Below are 14,250 nucleotides of genomic sequence, written 5' to 3'. Positions count from 1 at the left end.
ACAGTTCCCTGATTTTGAGAATGCTACATGATGAATTTGGGTATCTGTATGAGGACATAAATTTTAAATCTAATTTAGACAATAATCCCCCTCCTCCAAATTTCAGAAGTTATTATATCCAAATGGAAAACTTGTGCTTGATGCTTCTAGCAGAATGTTCTACCTACAAAGGAAGCATGGTATAAGGACAATTAAAACAGGAATATTGGAATTAATGTGCATAGACCATTGTCCTTGAAATAGGGTGTCCATAAACTAGGAAATATATTTGCTATGACTGAACATGTCACCTTTTAGGTCCAGGCTTACCGTACCCAAATCAGAAGATACAAACAGATGCTCTCTTACTGTACTACCTACCTATGTGCAGGATTTCCAGGAACCCTGGGTACAGAAAGTGCTCCATCTAGTGGTAGTTCAGAAATTCAGAACTGTCACCTTACATCCCTAGAGGGACTTTCAACAAGAGAAAGTAAGTGAAAATCTGTTAAGCACTTTGGGGATAGGCTGCCAAGGAAAATAGGCACATACAGTCTCTCCAAAAACGCAACAATAACTATGAAACTACTCTACGTGTTTTTCATATTGGGGAAAAGGCACATTCAGTTATGCATATACCCCTGTACAGTGTGAATGACTGATATTTTATATCCAGAAACTAATATGAAGCTAACCTTGGGTACAATTTTTAGAAATAATACCTCTAATCATCTGTACTTGCAGGCTACTTCACCAATAGTACCCAGTTAGAGGTCTCATTTAAATTTGCTGGTATCAAAATAGATGCACATTCTAAGTGAAGGCTCCTCCACACTCTTAAATTCACAGATTTTTCCTCATGATGGTGTCTAAGGACAAAATATGCATTAAAAGGCTTTTCTACTTCAATGACATTTACCTAGCATAACTTTGTTCATGAACTTAAAAAGACTCAATGATGATCGAAGGCTTTTCCATGAAGATTCTACTCCATGTGAGCTCTCTGACCTGTACAAAGGTTACCATTGTGATTGTAGGCTCTTCCATATTCAGTACATTTTAGCATGACTTCTAAAGACTTTCTCCATGAACGAGAAATCATATAGTTTCTGTCTATGAATTCACTTATGTTCCTTGAAGGATGCATGATTACTAAAGGATTTTTCACACTGATTACTGACATAAACTTTCTCTCCTATGTGAAGTCTTTTTTGCCAGGAGAGGAACTCCTTTTGCAGAAAACCACCTAATCCATTCTATCAAAAAATCAGTGATATAAACATTGTAAATTCATTATTCACAGAGTATCACTTGTAGAACATGTGAGAATTCATACTTTATGAATACATTCTAAATTAATTGGATAAGGAATGTACTTAATGACTGACTCATTCCTCAGTCTCACACCAAGGGTATACTAATCATAACAAAATGGAAAAGAATCCTATATGCCAGAGGTCATATGAGAATATTCACAATAGGAAGACGCTTCATAAAGAATCCTTTAGTAATCTGTTGGTCAAAATATGCAAATTTGTTGAATGATCTTGAAAAAAAGTAAGATAAAGATCAGGTACTCTTGAAAATGTTAAGTCTAGAATTTCATAACAAGTAATAAACAATTAGACTAATCCTCTTCAATATATTTCAAAATATTAAATGTATTTGTTCTTATGTTTATATATGAAGCACAAATTGTCAAAAACTCAAAAGGTGTATGTCATAAAATATGTTCAATTTCATAACCTTTGCTTTTTAAATTATCCACTTTAAGAATGAAAAAAGACTCTCTTCTCTGAAAAAAAAACAAGTTATAGTCTTATCAAAATCCTTAAGGATTGCAGACTCTTACATTATATATCTTGGCTTTCAAAAATCTGCTATTATTTTTTACTGTATGTTATAAGGTGCACTACAAATCTAATTCTTAATCATGTTTTCTTTGCTGGCTCTATCACAAGTATACTCTATATCACAAGTCTGAGAATCTTTATTTCTATACTTATTCAGTTATATGCATAATATACTTTCTAATTTCACAAACGAATAAATGAATAAATGTTGAATATTTAAATCACAGTATTTTCCTCTCAAACCCTGCAGAAATGCCTTATTTTTTGATAAATAAGTTATGAAGAAGATATAAGGGGAAGAGACATTCACAGACTAAATTATGCTCCAAAGACTTATCGTCTAAATAATTTTTGAATATATTTAGGATCCTGAATTGAATAAAAAGCATATGACTTTCGAAGGACGTATACCTTCTTTGGTTATTGAATGATATTTGAGAAGCATTTATTTTTAGGTATGGTGATGATTTATAGACATAAATATATATAATATATATATACATATATATTATATATAAACTGAAGTTTTTATAAATGAAGTGATTCAAGTTCTTAGAATTACAGGACTGGTGATAGGAGAGTGGGTGCAAATACAGAAGGAAGTACTTGGCAATAAGTCAATAAATATTGAAATTGGGGATGGGTGTATTTGGACTTCCATATAGATCTCTCTACTTTTGTGTAGATTTGAAAATTTCCATAATGGAACAAACTGAAAAAAGGCTATTTATTTTTTTTCTACAACTGTGGAAGAGAGATCTAAAAATACAGTTCCCTTGGCAAGCACAAGCTTGTTTTTCACTATTTTTTGCCAAAAGGCTCATTGGATTCCTTTTGCTTAAATTTCAGTATCTTCACTATGTCCATTTCTTAGTTTTTTAAAATTAGGGCTATAAATTTTGTTACATACCAAATTACATCTTTTGCTTTGAAATGCTTTATTCTATTACATGTTTATGTTATTTTGCTTAATTTGTTCTGATTTATTTGCAAATTCTGTATTATTCTCCACATCACATTTCTGCTCAGTTAAACATTTATTACTATACTGTTATTATTATTATCTGCATTCTGAGATCTATGACACTATTTGGCTTTCTGTTATATTGTTTCTATTCTTAATTACTTTAATATATTTAAATTTTCTTTCAAAATTCAGAGCTTTACTTGGTTGTAATTACTGATCACCAATTTTTATGAGGCTCCCAGCTAGCTAGCTCCATCTTAATAGTGTCTTTCTTACCTTTCATCTACTTTCCTACAGAGTCTGTTTTCTTTTTTATCAAAAGGACAAAAGAAATAGAGTTTGAAATTTATTGTCATATATATATATATATGCATATATATATATATATATATATATATATATATATATATATATAAGCTTTATTCACAATTAACCAAACTTGGAAGCAACCAAGATGCTCTTCAGTTGGTGAATCAATACACTGTGGTACATCCTGGCAATGGAATATTACTCAGTGCTGAAAACAAATAAAAAGACAAAGAGGAAACCTAAATGTAAATTAGATTTACATTTTCTTCCACTGGGGTCTAAGAATTTACAAGAGGAAGAGTGAAGTTACCGAGTATAACTTCTTCCTATGAAGGATCAATTGACTGCTCACCTTAGGCATCATGCAAATTTTTCAGACCCTAAGGAAGTTGTAATTATAGACCAACTGCTGCAGATAGAGATGTTGTCTCAAGCCATTTGTTAGTCTACAAGCTGGATAGGGTGAAAAAAGCCAATCTGAAAAGGCTCCACAGTGTATGATTCTAACTTTATGACATTCTAGAAAAGGCAAAATTATGAAGACAAACATTCAGTGTTTTCCAGAAGCCGGGAGGAAGGAAGATAAATAGATAGAGCAGAGAAGAATTTTAGGGCAGTAAAAATGCTCTGTATCATATAGTGGTTGCTATGTGGATTGCATGTTTCTCCACATCCATAGAATGTCCAGCACCAAGAATGAACCCTAATGTAAACTATGGACCTTGAGTTGATAATAATATACTAAGGTAGGTTCTTTCACTCTGTTGTGAGATGTCAACAACGCAAGAGGCTGTGCTAATGTGTAGGGACAGGCATGTATGGAACACTATGCATCTTCTCAATTTTTCTGTGAATCTAACACTGCTTTAAAACCAAATGCCTGTTTAATAAAGTCTCCTGAATGCTTTATGCTCTGTTTTATTGTGAAAATCTTTTATTAGGCCCCTCTTTGAGCTTTTTTCAAAGGTGGCAAGCCTATCTATGCCTGATACTTCTCCACAAAAAGAGGGAAAAGGGATTCTTGTTAGTCTTCCTCATTTTCTACTTGTATGCTGTAAGAGAATTTTTCCAAAGCCAAACTATAAGACTTGCTCATAGTGGGGTGACAAACAGTGTAAGTATGCTAAGCCAATGAACAATCCCCACTGATCAACTTCATCTCTGCATGTTTTCTCCACTATCTTTACAGAGATCTCTGCATCAGTGGCTAGATTTGGTGAGATCAAAGTCTTCTTTCAAGAACACCAATAGTCTTATTTTCTTGGACAAATCTAATTCCCAGTCAACAAAACCTCCTCTGTGTCAGAATACCACTATTCCAGATCAACAGCTACAGGTGAACCAATTCAGTTTTGTCTTGGACATCATCAGAGTATTGATCCAACTATTGCAGTCATCCTTAATGTTGCTTTTCTGTTCCTTTTGCTATTCTGAATTCCCAGATCCAGCATCCTCACAGTGTATATCATATGCTGATCCATGTAACTCAAGAGAGCCCTTGAGTCATCAGTCTCAGTGCTCATTCCTCCAATCTGAGGATACCCATTGCATACTTCCCATGACACAATCTTTCTCCTGGCCAGTGATTTAAGTATAGATCTTCATTTATTCATGCTCTATGTATACCAATTCATACAGAAAGCATTTTAAGTTTTAGAAAGTTTTATGGATTTATTCCTTAGTTGTCAATGTTGTATTGCATATTTCCCCATATTTGTATTTTCTAGACTTTTTTTTAGAACAAAAGGGTCCCCTCCCCCAAAATTTTCAAGATATCTTCTTTCCAGGAAAATTGCTCAAATTTACTATATTAATTTTAAGTGGTTTGAAAAAACAGAATGCTTTACTTTTTCTTTCTTAGCATGCAATAACTTAAATTTCTTTGGGCAGATTTGCATGCCTATACTTCTACCACAGTAAATAGAATGATAGTATAAATCATCTACATTTATTAATTATCCCAAAGCAAGAGAAATCTCCATAGACAACAGGAGGAGATGTCCAATTATTGTAAAAAATGACTTAAGGACTAATATTCTAAAAACCAAGAAAATCTCCACTTGGAGGAGGTGTCCTTCAACACTAGACAGTCATGTAACCGTAATATCTTATAGAAGGTTAATCTGCTTAGGTATTCAGAGATGCATTTTTGCAATTTAATTAGTCCTGAAGAATTCATCAAGAAGTTATATTACTTTAAAATTAAAACTCTCATGGGTCCATTACTAAAAATTTTCTATGATGGATGATTGGTAAAATTGCTTTGAAATTTCGCCAGGCTAAAATTAGAGCAATGCTCTATGGAAAAAATTTCAGGGCCTTTATTTTTCCATTTGCCTCTGTTGTTTCTGAGAAAAATATTTACTCCTGACCATGTACTCCCTCTCCTTCCTCTACGTAAAGATGAGGTGATCACCTATTCATTGAGGCTTTTTTCATTTTTGTTGCAGATAACTAATTGTACCATCCCCTCAACTGACTGTCAATGCACATGGATTCTTCCTAGGCAGTAGCATAAAAGACACTATAGTTTCATTCAAAAGAATTATCTGTTGTCCAAATGTCATTTTAAAAAAGTTGGTGTAAGGGGTAAAAGAAAGACTAATAGAGGGGGTGAATGATCAAAATACATTATATTCATCTTTGGAAACATCACAATGAAACCCCTCACTTTATATCTTAAAATATTTGTTAAAATACTTTTCTAAAGTGACACTTTTGAAAACCTGAGTTTGTGGACTCAGGTTCATACTCCATGTATGTTATGTATGTTGCTTCAAGTTCCTTTTGAATGCAAGTACAGTCCAAACTCACCAACAAATAAATAAATAAACTAAGAAGAAAGCATACAAGTAAAGTGATGTGAGTGGAAGATGAAAAATTTGTAGAATTATGTTGAAAGCTTGAAATATAATCTCTACAATATTCAAATTATCTTGCTGTAGAGCACTCTGAATGCTAAATTAAATCTGCTTTATCAAATTTCTCTTCCCTACAAGGTGTATTATATATTGTAATGCAGTTATGAGGAACAACCAATAATTTAATATGAACTACTTTATTCACCTGAGTAGTTGTTACCATTTTAATTATATATTTTCAGTCCTGTACTCTGAATTTTAAAGAATAATCTTTAGGCATCATTTCCCTTCATTTGTTAATTTCTATTTGTTTTACAGATAGTTACAGCATATGGTAAACTGAATAATAATGATCACAATCATGCTCTAAGTTAATTTGCATTTTGCTATCACATGTCTGTGCTCACATAAATGTTGTTCTCCTGTGTGTGTAGAGTAAATCATGCAATGCATGATTAAAGCTCTCTCTAATGCCTTTCCCACTCCATTTTCAGTATAATCCTGGGATGTTATTTCTGAAATATGGATCACTTCCATAAATTGGAGAAAGAAATTCCCAGGATGCAAGGTTACAGATAAACTAAAATTTGTTTTTCCTACAATTTCTGCCTCAAATGTCCCTGTGGGACAGTCTGTAGTTGTAACTTTGTTCTCCTTAGGGACCAGGATTGGAAGGTGTAAATACCATGACAGTGTCCTGTTAACCCTGTGCTCCCAATCCTCTTTCTATGAAATCTGAGATCTGTTATTTAGTATTGAACTTCTAAAGTATCCTACTTTGATTTTCTGTTTACATAGAGAACTGGAGTAAATAGTGTTTCAGGTAAACACTGATCATGTCATTTTAAAATTTAGTTTCCTTTAATTAAATGGCAGGCTACAATTAATTAATGTTATAAAGCCTATATGAAAATATCTAATGTGGCTGAAAACCTTAGGCCTAAACTCTCTTGCTCATCTATTTATAAATTCTAGAACCAAGAGGCTGAAAAACTAGTTTGTGATGAGTTTCTCAACCCACTGTGTTTCATGTCAACTAAACCCAATTAGTGTTGCTCTTGGAGGCCACAACATCAGAATCTTATTTTTTTAAAAAATGAAGGCAGGTTGTAAGTGGTAGAGCACCCACCTAGGCAGTGCAAGGTCCCGAGATCAATTTCCAGTAACCTCCCCATTCCATAAAACAAAAAGAAGCCTGGTTGGATCTAATTTAAACTATTAATTCTAATCTCAGGTTTTTAGTCATCCAAGGACTTTTGCACTGATCTGAGTCTTTCAACAAAATCTCACCTGAACCCTCTCTGTGAAAAACACTGATTTGTTTCATGCACATTCAGCTTACAGTAGAATCAGCAAATACTAAGGGTCACATTCTTATCTAGTCACCCTACTACAGCTAGACTACTGTGGAAAGAGAATTGGAAAAATGAGAAGTATTAGAAGATGAGTAGCCAGTCATATAGCTTCAAAGGGAAGTCACTGGAGTAAGGTGTGCAAAGAGTTGAACATTTTGTCCATAATTTCATTGACAAGGGAGAAATTTAGGAATAATATGCCACAGTATTAGGATGAGAGACAAGGTAGGCATTTCTGGCCTTTAAATACTCAGACTTAGCTAAACTCAATCAATTTCTTTTGGTCTTAATGGCTTCATTTGGATAATGGCATAAGAGTTGGCCTACTAGAGCTAGGGTGATGGCTCAAGCTTGTAATTCCAACTACTCAGGAGGCAGAAATCAGGAGAATTGTGATTTGAGTCTGGCCTGGCAGAAAAGTTTGTGAGACCCTATCTCAATCAATGGCTTGTTGTGATGGCATAGCCTGTTAGCTCAACTATGCAGGAACCTTAAATATAGGAGGATTGTGGTCTGCACTGGCCCAGGAAAAATGTAAGATAACCAAAGCAGAAAAGGGTGGGGCATGGTTCAAGTGGAAGAGTGCTAGTGCCAGCCTTGTAAATGCAAGGCCCTAAGTTCACCCCCAGTACCATGAAAAGAAAATAAAATTTGGAGTACTTGACCAATGACAGTAATGTCTTATGATTCTAACATTAAAGATGAGAACTTGGTAAGTATAATATTAACTATCAAGAGAGTTAATAGTTATCTGCTACTTTTTGGCAACAATACCTTACAGAGTAGTTCATGACAAACACACCTTCCAAGTGTTTTAAACAGATTCTGGTACATACAAATTAGATTGAACTTTAAACTTGTTTTATCCTTTTACTGTGTAAAAATATTTTATATTTATAGAAGGGTTTGTAAAACCTTCATTGAAAGTTTAATCAAAACATATAAAGTGCTCACCAGTGTAGTAACACCCAGGTTCCCTGTATGCCTTCACCAATCACAATACTTTCTTTCCCATAAAGGTAACTATCTGGCCATGAATGTTAATTGTGTTGCCTCTGTGTAACTTACCTAAAAATACAAATTACTTCTATTTTTGAGCTTCACGTTAAATAGAATTATATTTTATGTTATTTTGTGCTTTTTAAACTTGCATATAATAGTTGTACTATGCCTTTCATTTTTACTCAATATAATGTTCAATTGCTGTATAATATTTCATTGTATGACATCACACCTCATTTATCCATTCCACTGCTGGGAAGAATTTAGTTAAATCCAGCTTGAGGATATATGAGCCAATGCTGCAATGAATATATTTTCCATAGGTTCTGCAGCACATAAGCACCCATTTTTCTAGGATAATATCTGGGGGTGTAATGCACAGTTACAGAACATGTAAATCTTCAACTTAACTAGGTAATAATGCCACATGAGCTTCAATTTCTATACCTACATCCTTATGTGCTGTAAGCATAGAGCTTTGTCACTAATTGTGTGAATTAGTCAGGTTACTATTATCATTTCTTCATCCATTCATCTAATCATTTATCTGTCCATCCAATAATTCATGAGCTTTTTATATCGGAGGCATCGAGGCACAGAACACAAAGGTGAATACAACAGAGACTTCTTCACTGTGTCTAATGTAAACTGAAGAAGTGATAAGCATGTGCCCCTTAGGCTTCTCACTCCCATCAACACTCCAGTGTGTTGATAAGCTGTGAATACGATCTCTTCTGGCTTACTGTAGAGGTAAAGAATCTAATACATCATCCTGGTGATGATTAGGGGTCACATTCAAGAACAGATCACATTTCTTCCCTCCTATTTGTTTCAGATGTGCTATGGAAATGCACATTATTCTCTGAAGTCACAGGAAAAAACTCTCAATTTTGTTTTGAAGGTGATAGGTTATATGTATTAGATTGACAAATTGCTTATGGAATGAAGAAAAGGTGCCTGGAAGTAGCAGAAAATGGTATATTATGCTCGATGTTGGAATAACATTTAATCAGTTCAGTTTTTAAATAGGAATTCTGATTTCATTTAAATTCCATGGACACTCTTTTCTGAGTGCCTCTGGTGTTGCACATGCTTCTACTGTGCTCATAATTACAAAATTAGTGCATATAAATCATGCACAAAGGCACTGAATTGTTACAGCTTTAGTACTCAGATACATACATACATTTGTGTGCATAAATGCAGAATAAAAGGAAAATAAAAAAGAACCTAAAAAATTGAGTACTGAATATCAAGTAAAAGAATGTGTAGCATTGCAATTCTCTTATTCCCATACTAATTTGCCAGAGGAGTTAATTCTGATAACCCAAGTCTGGCAATGGTCCGCACAGCGTGCAACTGGAGAATCATATATCATCTAGAGATGTATGAAAAAGTTGTTATTCTCAACTATATTACTGCAGTGTTCTTAATTCATTAAAACACACATTTGAAATACATGCTTCTTTTACATGGATATTTTCCCCCTTTGGTGGGATTTGTTCTTTAGTATTCTAAGGGGCAGAATCCCTTGATTATTTTATGCAACCTGTCACTGCATTACTTCTTGAAAAATATGAGAAAAGCATGAATCATGAATAAAATAACAACCAAAAAAGTTGTACTCTTCAAAATTAAAGTGTGAGACACAAACTGCCAAAGGAATATGTAAAGTTCACAGATGTGATTTGTACTTCATACAGGGCCCAAAGAGCAGGATTTTGTCTGCTGTGGATGAAGAAAGACTGCAGGTTTTGGTCAAGTATCATCCAGAGAGGTCACTGCACTGCTTTCAGCCACAAAAACAAATTATTTACTGCTGCCTATTAGGTAATAGGGCAGATTTATAGTATCAGGAGAGCCTGATAAAACCACTGGCAAGATGTAGCTTGTAGAAGTAAACAAATTAACCAGAAGGAGCAGCTGGGGAGAGAAGTGCAGGCATATGTGTGTGCATTTGGTTAAAATGTAATGTTGACTTCAAAATGATGGGAAAAGAGTTGTATTTCTCCTCCCCTGCTCGCCCCAAGGCACAGAGTTTAAACAGGATACTTTGAAATTTCATTGTCTGCTGCTAGAAATCAGGTGTAGTATATGTAAGTCTTCTATTATTGCTATAACTCCACAATCCTTCACAACAACCCCCTTGGCCATAAGAGGGAATGGCTGTTGCAAAAGTATATATTCTTGTCAGTTACAGAAAAATGAGAATGGATAAGGGAGCCTTTGGGCTTACAGACTTGTCTCAATCTAAATATGACTTGCCAACTATTTTTTGCTTCATCTTTTTAGAAACCATTACACATGCAAACACACACACGCAAACACATAGGCATATACTACTATAGAGAACACTTCTGAAAATTTCAAACTGGGGGAAGCTCTTCCTTGTATTGTGTAATTTTAATTATGTCTTCCTTCTGGCATTTTAGCAGGTGGCATTTCAGTGATCAATGAAGCCCCAGCATCTGCGCTTCTCTGTATATTATGCTAGTTGCCAGTCCACTGATCTAGAATTACAGTATTGTCACCATCATTTATAGATGCCTATAAAAACCAGGTCTTCTGGCACTTTTCCTCATTTTAGCATGAGCAGTATTGAGAAATCCCTTTTATTTTATTCTTAGGAGACATTTTTGTTCCAAAATTTCTTTCTCATTACCTCTTTGGTTCTTTTCAAGACTCTTTCACTTCCAGCATTGTAGTACTAAGAACAGACTGCAATGAGCATGAAAGCAAGCAACTTAACATGTTAAGCACTTAATAAATCATAGTCGAATAATTAGAGATGTCAAATCTGCCTGTAAAATATGGCTTCTGAAAAATTCAGTGCATCTCCATCCTGTGTATATACTTCTGGCTCTGATGTGATGCTTAAAACCTGTTGTCATGTCTACCACCTCATCTTATCTGCACAGTGTTCCTAGGAGCCAGGATGGGAAGGCATCCATTCAATATTTATTGAGTATCTTCTACGTGCCAGGCACTGTTCCTGGCACTGGGAATAGAAAGAATTAAAAACAGAAGAACATTTCTGGTTTATGTGAGGGGGTATAGTATTCTGTATGTTTTCATTGTCGATCTGCAAATGTGGAAACAGAAGTAATGAGAATTAAAGGTTGGCCTATTGTAAGCAGTTACAGGAATACATCTAGTAATCAAGTCTTCTGGGCTCTGTTCGTGGTTCCTGGGCTATTTTACAACCTTCTTTGGATTGGTACTGATTGCAGCAAAGAACAATGCAATAAACCCAGAACAGAAATACTGCTTGATAATTTGAATGGAAACCCTTAGCATGAGCTTGACAATATGTCATGTGTATTTTAGTAAGTTCTTTACATCAAAGTATTTCAAATGAATTGTTTGGGAAAGAGATACTTTTAGAATATGTGTTTGGTTGCATAGACTAGTCCTGGTGGATTGTGAGCAGAAAACAGAGATTACCACCAAGGCATCTTCAAATAATCTCTACAACAACTTTCTCTCTCCCTTCTGCCTTTTAAAGTTACTTTCTTGGTATTTCACATATCAGACCAGCTTAATATAATGACAAATCCAGTTGAAAATTTTTCCTATCTCCCAGCTGAGTCCTGACTCAGGCTCCATACTCCCTTAATGATAGACAGTACAGTCAAGTTCTCTACTCTCTCCACTCCTTGCTCCTCTAGATTTTTCTTCCCATCAACAACATTGCCTCCTAAATCCCTATGTTGGGGTGAGGAGACAAAGGAGAATTCAAAACAAGACAGGCTTCCCATAACTGATGTAAATATAATTTAATATTATAGGTACCCTATAGATTTTGATACTCTGCCAAAGGGTATCTGGCTTTTTCCTTTCCTGAGGTACTTTTGAGGGACTGCTTCTTTCACTGGTGATTTCCCAGCTCCAATTCTCTGACATGGTGACGTCTTTTCTGGCTTATGCTTCTATGTCTTTCCTTAGTCCTGATTTCCAACAGTTCACCTTACATCATTTCCTCAGTAAGATCACCTCATCCTCAAAAGTAATCCACACCATGACTCATGGCTGGTATCCACTTCAGGATGATGTAAGCGTGGCTTTCATCTGTGAAATCCGTATCAGGCTCTAGGGGAAAATACACTTTTGCTCTACCTCTGGAGTAAAGGCCATTTCCAAAGTCAATCTAGGCTTTGCCGTAACAGGTAATCTTGTCTAACTGACAGCCACTGACTTTTATACTTTTACAGATATGAATCAGGTATTCATGACCATTTCTCCAGTATTCAGGAGCCTCAATCAAGTATGCACAAGATTTCTTCGGATTTACCTCTCATTGGGCATATAGTGAACTGGTGAACTCTGCACTGAAAGATGGAAAATGTTGCAGCATCACAATCAGCTTGTTTCTGTGGACATCCTGGCTATCCCACCACATTTCATCAGTATGCAAGTAGGAAGGGATTGTCTTACTTATCTCAGGCTGGCATAATAAAATATCACAGACTGGGTAACTTAAACAACAAATACTCTTTGGAAAGTCCAAGATCAAGGTATCAGCAGATTCAATTCCCTAGTGATGGCTCTCTTGCTAGCTTGTAACTGACTGCTGCCTTCTTGTTATATCCTCACATGATAGCGCGAAAGAGAAAACATACTTCTTAAGAGGATTCTAATCCATCATGAGGACTCCTGGCAGCCAATGTTCAGCATTGGCTATGGAGCACTTACAATTTTGCTAGTGCAATTAAAGGTCAGAATTTCTAATTTTATTTAATTAGAAATTTAGCTAAATTTAAGTTTAAGTTTAAATAGTTACAAGTGGTTAGTACTACCATATCAGATGGTATAGTGCCAACTGATTAGGATCTTTATCTCCAATTCTTTCCTTTGCACAATACCTAGAATGATGTCATGCTTACAGTGTATTTTATTATGTTACTTAAGAACTACTGAATAACTAATTCATTACTTTATATTAGCAAAAATCAGGACTTATTTTTTAAATCCTCTTAATTTTTGTAGCATTCCAATATCAAGTAATTTCCCTCTTTACTTGAAGCAAAAAAGATGCCCATGTCCTTCTTCTACTTCACACAATAAAGTAAGTTTAGAAGGCAGGATTTAATACAATGTGCTTGAAAAATGTGACTATTTGTATTCTGAGACTGAGTGTATGTGCATTCTATAGAATGAATGAGGATACAGTGGTTCATATGTTTTCCTGGGCAAATCATTATGGAAGATATGTATACTATAGATATCCCTGTTGAGCATGAGGTTATTTTGATTTCTTTCTTTTTTAGATTTATTTCAAAACACCCCCATGATACAAAAAGACATTCAAAAGAATTTATTAATACGCTTAAGTCATGCCATCATTACCAGTCTTTTCCGGGGTCATCTCCATTTCCAGTGAGTTTTTCTAGTTCATGAATCTGCCCTTGCTTCTTGAAATACGCAATGTTTTTAATTCAAGCACAACCATATCATTTCTGATGATGAGCTAGTTATGTTGAACTAGTTACTCCCAAAGCTAATGGCTCTAAGTGCTCCCACACTACTTACAGTTCATCCAGTAAATTTATCACATTCCTGCCTCTTGTTAATTTTTTGTAGTTACCATTCATTAGTTTGCAAAACTATCCAGCTGCTACTCATTACTCACAAACTTAAGTGAAAAGTTATTGAGATTGTGTATGTTATGAGCACATTCTGGGATTTTGGTTACTACCCTATCATTTGAAATTGTGAAAGGCTCAGACAGAATACACATGCCAATGCCCAGAAGACATACGTAAATTTTGAACTATTTCTAAATACAACAATCTTCAGTTCATTATAGAGTTTCACTTTGGCGTGATGCTTTAAGAGATGGAAGGAAGCCAGATATCAGTTTTCTGGGATTAATCTTATAAGAAGTATCTTATCAAGTTGATATTTAATTGCCTTTTAAACATTCA

General features: G+C 34.9%; 1 protein-coding gene across 14 annotated transcripts in view; it reads right to left on the bottom strand.

Annotated features, from left to right (window-relative positions):
* Positions 1 to 14,250, bottom strand: part of B3galt1 (beta-1,3-galactosyltransferase 1) — a 466,025-nt gene that overhangs the window by 440,451 nt on the left and 11,324 nt on the right. For 5 of the 14 annotated variants that reach the window (XR_012447238.1, XR_012447241.1, XR_012447242.1 and 2 more), the window contains one exon: positions 361 to 456. The exons of the other annotated variants lie outside the window; for them this stretch is intronic. The gene's annotated coding sequence lies outside the window, so the exon portion shown is untranslated. The remainder of the gene's footprint in view (positions 1 to 360; positions 457 to 14,250) is intronic. 14 annotated transcript variants of the gene reach the window in all.

This window comes from Castor canadensis, chromosome 4 (assembly GCF_047511655.1).
Source record: "Castor canadensis chromosome 4, mCasCan1.hap1v2, whole genome shotgun sequence".
Classification (NCBI taxonomy): Eukaryota; Metazoa; Chordata; class Mammalia; order Rodentia; family Castoridae; genus Castor; species Castor canadensis.
The sequence above is the reverse complement of the archived record's forward strand: the minus strand, read 5'-3'. Positions and strand labels throughout refer to the sequence as shown.